This window comes from Budorcas taxicolor, chromosome 6 (assembly GCF_023091745.1).
Source record: "Budorcas taxicolor isolate Tak-1 chromosome 6, Takin1.1, whole genome shotgun sequence".
Classification (NCBI taxonomy): domain Eukaryota; kingdom Metazoa; phylum Chordata; class Mammalia; order Artiodactyla; family Bovidae; genus Budorcas; species Budorcas taxicolor.
The window spans coordinates 8,466,057-8,473,667 of NC_068915.1; the positions used below are offsets into that span (position 1 = coordinate 8,466,057).

At 39.6% G+C, this 7,611-nt stretch overlaps 1 pseudogene; it reads left to right on the top strand.

Annotated features, from left to right (window-relative positions):
- The first annotated feature begins 2,586 nt into the window (after positions 1-2,586).
- LOC128049996 (cullin-1-like) lies at positions 2,587-4,913 on the top strand (annotated as a pseudogene).
- Positions 4,914-7,611: the final 2,698 nt, after the last annotated feature.

Consider the following 7,611-nt stretch of genomic DNA (forward strand, 5'->3'; position numbering starts at 1 on the left):
GTTAACTCTTCACATATCCAAAGTACTGGAGTTTCGGCTTTCGCATCATTCCTTCCAAAGAAATCCCAGGGCTGATCTCCTTCAGAATGGACTGGTTGGATCTCCTTGCAGTCCAAGGGACTCTCAAGAGTCTTTTCCAACACCACAGTTCAAAAGCATCAATTCTTCGGCGCTCAGCCTTCTTCACAGAATGTCTGCTGTTGCTGCTGCTGCTGCTGCATCGCTTCAGTCGTGTCTGACTCTGTGCGACCCCATAGACGGCAGCCCATGAGGCTCTGCAGTCTGTAGGATTCTCCAGGCAAGAACACTGGAGTGGGTTGCCATTTCCTTCTCCAATACATGACAATGAAAAGTGAAAGTGAAGTCGCTCAGTCATGTCCAACTCTTAGCTACCGGATGGACTGCAGCCTACCAGGCTCCTCCGTCCATGGGATTTTCCAGGCAAGAGTACTGGAGAGGTCTGGTAACCCCCAAAATGACCAGGTATGAAAAGAGGGAGGAAAAGAGAAAATATAATGAGGAAAAAGTAAAAACTGACCCAGAATTACGTAGATGGTAGAAATTTTAAAAAAGAATAAACATTAAAACACTGATTATGAAAATATACTTTATGTCCATGTTGGTTAATTTGGTCTTTGGCAGTTTCCCAACTTTTAAAGTTATTATTTCTTCTTTGTGATTAATATCATGTTGATGTATATTGCCAATGTAAGTTTATGATGTGTTTCTAATTATGGAAAAATTGCCATAATTTTTAACATTCAAAGTGAAAAAGAAACCATATGCTCCAAAGGACAATGAATTGGCCTTGCTATTTATTTACATCTACCAGCATTTATCTAGCTACTCATGTTTTAAAGCACAGCTAGTTTTGTAAAGGAGGGGAGAAAATCTTCCTTTCACCCCTTTAAATTATGGACTCTGGGCTTGGAGAACAAAATTTCTCCCTGTATATCATCTACACACTTTAAGGGCTGGGAAGCCTGATGTGCTGCAGTCCATGGAATCTCGCTGGAGAGTCAGACTGACTGAGCAACTGAACAACAACACAGTTTAAGCTACTTGATTCTGCATGGTCACAAGCAGGTGGGCTTAGGACTTAGGGTTCTTCTGAATCTCAATTATTACTTTTTGGTTTGGAACAAATAATGTAATTCCTCCAATGCACCTCATCCACAAAATGGAAATCATAATACTTGCTAAAGAAAATAAATAATATAAAACTGCCAAGAATATAATAAGAACTTACTAAATGTCAACTTTTAGAGAAAATGATGCTGAAGAAGTGAGCATACATATTTAAAAAAAATAAAAATTGAATTTTTAAAATATGTTTAAACAGAAGTCATGTGTTATTTTCCTGTTCTTTGGCTATTATTTGTGTGTGTGTGTGTGCATGTGTGTGTGCACATGTGTGTTTGCGTGTGTGTGTGTGCATGTGTGTAGTGGATTTATAATTTATTTTTTCCTCCTTTCAAGAATTCTAATTTAAAAATGTAGACTGTTAGAATCAATATTTTACTAGGGTGAGAACTTATTACTTGACTCCTGTGTTTGGAAGAGGTATAGTAAATTTTTAAACTCTTTAAAAATTTTGCTATTTTTTTCATTGTTAGGAAATTAAATGATATGTGAGTTGGTGCTCTGTATAATGTGCAAAGCAGTATATAAAGTACAAACAATTTTAACAGTACCTATTAATTTTAATAGTACTTGTTAACACTTTTCATTATGTTGATTTTAATGAAAATATTTAAATAAATGTTATTTTATGTGGAGCTCCATGACTTAATAATCCCTGCAAGTTCCTGCCAACACACAACAGCTTTTCTTTCCCACTTACCATTCCACTAGACAGAATAATAAGTAGCAGTGTAGGTATTACATTTCTAGGGGAAATGGAGGTTAAATAGTAAAAAAAAATTACACTGATATTAATCTCACAGTCATATTGATAGTTACTAAAAAAATAGGATTAATGAATAAATCATACTAATCTGACCTAAAAAATGGATTCAGTTACTTTGCTTTGAAAAGGTCATTTTGTTAATCTTACAACTGTTTACCAATTTATAAAAGGTTACATGAAACATTATTTTCATTAGGTCTCTTCACAGCCATCTGGGGTGATTATCTAGAGGTAGTCAGGCTATGTGATTATTTTGCTTCTATGTAAGGCAACGTGAAATTTATAAAATTTATTGGATATTTTGAAAGACTGGCAATTTAATAATGTTAGTAGCTAGGGCATGCTTAATTCTGAAGATAGACTGTGGAGACTTTGTTATTCCTTACAATGGTTATCTAAAGGGGTCTGGTGAATTAAAAAAAGCTTTCCATGGCCCCTCCCATGCTGGTGAGGAGATGGTGGCGACGATTTCCAGGCCATCCCCCTCCAACTTCTCCCCAGCAGGAGCCAGAGTTGGTTGGCCTGTGATGAGATTTCATTCTCTCCATTCAAAGGACATCCTTTCTGAGCTGCTGTGAATAAATTTGGAATGATACTGTTTATTTCCATCTGATGGAGAATGAGCTGAACCTTGACTAAAGATTGCTGCACTGGACGACTTCAGAATATTATTGGCCATGTCACCCAACAGAAGTCAGAACCCCCACGGACTGAAGCACACTGGCCTCGACCAGATCTGGGATGACCTCAGAGCTGGCATCCAGCAAGTGTACACCAGACGGAGTATGGCCATGTCCAGATCCATGGAACTCTACACTCACACGTGTAACTACCGCACGAGTGTTTGCCAGTTCAACCAGGCTCGAGGAGCTGGTGTCTCTCCTAAATCAAAAAAGGATCAGACTCTGGGGGAGCTCAGTTTGCGGGCTTGGAATTGTACAAACGGCTTAAAGAATTCCTGAGGAATTATTTGACAAATCTTTTTAAGGAAGGAGACGATTTTATGTATGTGGTTGTACTGAAGTTCTACACTAAGCAATGGGAAGACTATCGATTTTCAAGCAAAGTGCTGAACGGGATGTATGCCTGCCTCAATAGACATTGGGTTCACCAGGAATGTGACCAAGGATGGAAAGGGATCTATGAAATCTATTCTCTTGCACTGGTGATGTGAAGAGACTGGCTTTTCAGGCCACTGAATAAAGAGGAAACAAATGCTGTTTTAAAACTCATTGAAAAAGAAAGAAATGGTGAAGCCTTCAATACAAGACTGGCAAGTGGAGTTGTATGGTCTTACATGGAACTGGGGCTGAATGAAGATGATGCCTTTGTGAAGGGCCCTATGCTAACAGTGTACAAAGAATCCTTGCATCTCAGTTTCTGGCTGACACAGAAATACTTTTTACCAGCGAGAGTGCTGAATTCTTGCAGCAGAACCCGGTTACTGAACATATAAAAAGGCAGAGACCCGTTTGCTGGAGGAGCAGTGGAGGGTCCAGGTGTACCTTCCTGAGAGCACAGAGGACGAGCTTGCCATGAAGTGCCAGAAGGTGCCATCAAGAAACACCTGGAGATCTTCCACACAGTTCCTGAACCTGCTGGATGCTGACAAAAATGAAGATTTGGGTCTCATATATAATCATGTATCTAGAATTCAGGATGGCCTGGGAAAATTGAAAAAACTCCTGGAGACACACATGCATAATCAGTCTTGCAGCAATTGAGAAGTGTGGAAAAGCTGCATTAAAAGACCCCCAAATGTATATAGAGACAGTGTTGGATGTTCATAAAAAATACAATGCCCTGGTGATGTCGGCATTCAACAATGATGCTGGCTTCCTGGCCTCACTGGACAAGGCTTGAGGTTGCTTCATAAACAACATGGCTACCAAAATGGCTCGTCTAGTAAACGCCCCTAGTTGCTGACTTGATACTGTGACTCCCTGTTAAAGAAGAGTTCAAAGAACCCATAAGAAGCAGAACTTGAAGACACACTCAACCAAGTGATGGTGGTCTTCAAATAAAGACAAAGATGTGTTTCAGAAGTTCTACATGAAGAAGTTGTCTCTGCTGGCCAAGAGGTTGTCCATCAGAGCATGTGAGCGACAATGCTGAGGTGAGCACGATCTCTAAGCTACAGCAAGCTTGTGAGTTTGAGTATGCTGCTAAACTTCAGCAGATGTTTCAAGACATTGGTTTAAGCAAATATTTGAACGAGCAGTTCAAAAAGGACCAGACGAACTCCGAGCCACTGGACTTGGATTTCAGTATTCAAGTACTGAGTTCCGGATTGTGGCCTTTTCAGCAGCCTTGTATGTTTGCCTTGCTGTCTTGGCTGGAAGGGAGTTACCAGCAATTCACAGCCTTTTACTCCAGCCGTCACAGTGGCAGAAAATTGAAGTGGTTATATCAAGTATCAAAAGGAGAATTAGTAACAAACTACTTCAAAAACAGATACACTTCGCGGGCATTTACAGTCCAGATGGCCATCCTGCTCCAGTACAACACAGAGGATGCTTAGGCCATCAGCAGCTGACCAGGAGCACCCAGATAAAGACGGACATTTTGGCACAAGTCCTACAGGTTTTATGGAAGTCAAAGCTATTGGTCTTCTAAGATGAAAATGCAAATGCTGATGAGGTGGAATTGAAGCCAGATACCTTAATAAAATTAAATCTTGGTTATAATAATAAGAAATGAAGGGTTAACTTCAATGTGCCAATGAAAACGGAACAGAAGCAAGAACAAGAAACCACACACCTAAACATCCAGGAAGATCTCAAACTACTGGTTCCAACGGCTATTGTGAGAATTATGACAATGAGGAAGGTCCTAAAACACCAGCAGTTACTTGAAGTACTGACTCAGCTGTCCTCAAGGTGCAAGTCCCAGGACCCAGTAAATTAAGAAATGCATTGGCATTCTGATCGAGATAAAGTATCTGGAGCTAGTGGACAGGGAGGAGGACACCTACAGTTTCCTGGCTCAACCCCAAAGAGTCTGAGCCCGGGCACAGCCACGCGCCCCCCCAGGGAGGGGAGCCGAGTGCGCAGCGGCGGAGCCTCCAGACTCCTGCTCCGCCTGAGGCCCAGGCTCCCATTGCGAGCTGGGACAACTGGAGCTGCTCAGGATCGCCACACTTTCTGTCTGTCCATACGGACACGATGCCATTTAACCTAATTTAAGACTAGAGGGTGGGACTTTCCACGTTGAGGGCTGCACGCTTCTGCATCCGAATCAACCCATTGGCCACGTGAGCACCGGCTGCCGGCCAGGGACCCTCTTAGGCCAGCAGGCCTGGAGAGTCGGTCTGAACTGACTCACGTGTAATCTGCTATGAAAAGCTATTCGTATAGTGTGTTTCATCTTTTAGTGTGTGAAAATAAAGAAAATTAAAGGATTTCTGTGCAAAAAAATATTTTCCACAAACAAGTATAATTTCATCAAATCATTTATCATAGTTTGATTCCATATGACTATATTTAGTCATATAATATGAAGACACTTAACCAACTGGGATGGCAATTTATACTAAGATCACAACTATCCACATTTTAGAATTATTTGCTGAAGACATCTATAACCAAGACATCAAAATGTCAAATTTTGTTTATATGTATAGTTCAATGAAGTCTCAAACCATTTCCTTATAATCAAATATTTATACTTAAATTTATGAATATTTAATTAGAAAAGTATATTAAGTGACTAAATAAATAACATATGAAATAAATTGAATTTGCCACCAAAGAGATGTTACCAATTCTACAGGAACATTTTTTTTTTTCACAAAGTGTAAAGGGTTTATTTATTTTTTTAATTTATTTTAATTGGAGGCTTATTACTTTACAATATTGTAGTGGCTTTTGCCATACATTGACATGAATTCCCCATGTGTTCCCCATTCTAAATCCCCTCCCACCACCCTCTCCATCCCATCCTTCAGGTCATCCCAGTGCACGGGCCCTGAGCACCCTGTCTTATGCATTGAAACTGGACAGACAATCTGTTTCACATATGATAATATACACATTTCAATGCCATTCTCCTAAATCATCCCACCCTCTCCCTCTCCCACAGAATCCAAAAGACTGTTTTTACATCTGTGTCTTTTTTGCTGTCTCTCATATAGGGTCATCATTACCATCTCTCTAAATTCCATATATATGCACTAATATACTGTATTAGTGTTTTTCTTTCTGATTTACCTTACTCCCTATAATAGACTCCAATTTCATCCACCTCATTAGAACTGATTTAAATGCATTTTTAATGGCTGAGTAATATTTCACTGTGTATATGCACCACAGCTTTCTTATCCATTTGTCTGCCAGTGGACATCTAGGTTGCTTCCATGTCCTGACTATTGTAAACAGTGCTGAGATGAACATTGGGGTACACGTGTCTCTTTCAATTCTTGTTTCCTTGGTGTGTATGCCCAGCAATGGGATTGCTGGGTCATAAGGCAGTTCTATTTACAGTTTTTTAAGGAATCTCCACACTGTTCTCCATAGTGGCTGTACTAGTTTGCATTCCCACTAACAGTGTAAGAGGGTTCCCTTTTCTCCACACCCTCTCCAGCATGTATTGTTTGTAGACTTTTTGATAGCAGCCATTCTGACTGGCATGAAATGGTACCTTATTGTGGTTTTGATTTGCATTTCTCTGATAATGAGTGATATTGAACATCTTTACATATGTTTGTTAGCCTTCTTTGGAGAAATGTCTGTTTAGTTCTTTGGCCCATTTATTATTGGAATTGAGCTGCAGGAGCTGCTTTTATATTTTTAGGATTAGGGTTTCTTTTAATTATCTTTAACATTGGCAAGGTTATTTAAGTGAATAAAATTTTAAGGAACTGCACACCTTCTCATTTTTTCCACTGCCAGTCTCCATGGCTTGCGATGCACTGTAAGACTATAGCTGCACAGCACAGACTGGGGAGATTAGCTTGCAGTAAGGTTAAAATGTCATCTCTGGTAAAAAATAAGATATTACTGCTTTTTGTTCTTTCTTTTTGAAGGCTATAAATACACATTTTATTGGATAGATTGTGTGTTATTCTAAATTTGACTGTAAATGTAATAAATTCTTTCCTTAACAATAAAAAATGTAATTTATTCTGCCATAAACTAAAAATGCCTTTCTGTGGGAAAGCCACATCAAGTTATTATAAAGATACACTGAATTTCAGAATTCAGAAAGTACTAGTAGAATTGTGTAGGCATATCTTTGTATAAAATACTAATATTTTGGAATAAGAAATTTTTTGAAGCTTCTGTTGGCTATGATCCTGGAGTAAGAAATGGCAACCCACTCTAGTATTCTTGCCTGGAGAATTCCATGGACAAAGGAGCCTGGTGGGCTACAATCAGTGAGTCTGCAGAGATCACACATGACTGACTGAGCACATTGGCTATGATATATTTAAAGATAAAAGGATGAAATAGTAATATAATGTACCATGACCTGTCAGTATTGGGTGGCCCTACACGGCATGGCTTAGTTTCATTGAGTTAGACAAAATGTGGTCCATGTGATTAGATTGGTTAGTTTTCTATGATTGAGGTTTCAGTCTGTTTGCCCTCTGATGCCCTCTCTCAGCACCTGCTATCTTAGTGGGGTTTCTCTTACCTTGGATGTGGGGTATCACTTTATGGCTGCTCCAGCAAAGTGCAGCCACAGCTGCTTACATTCAGTTC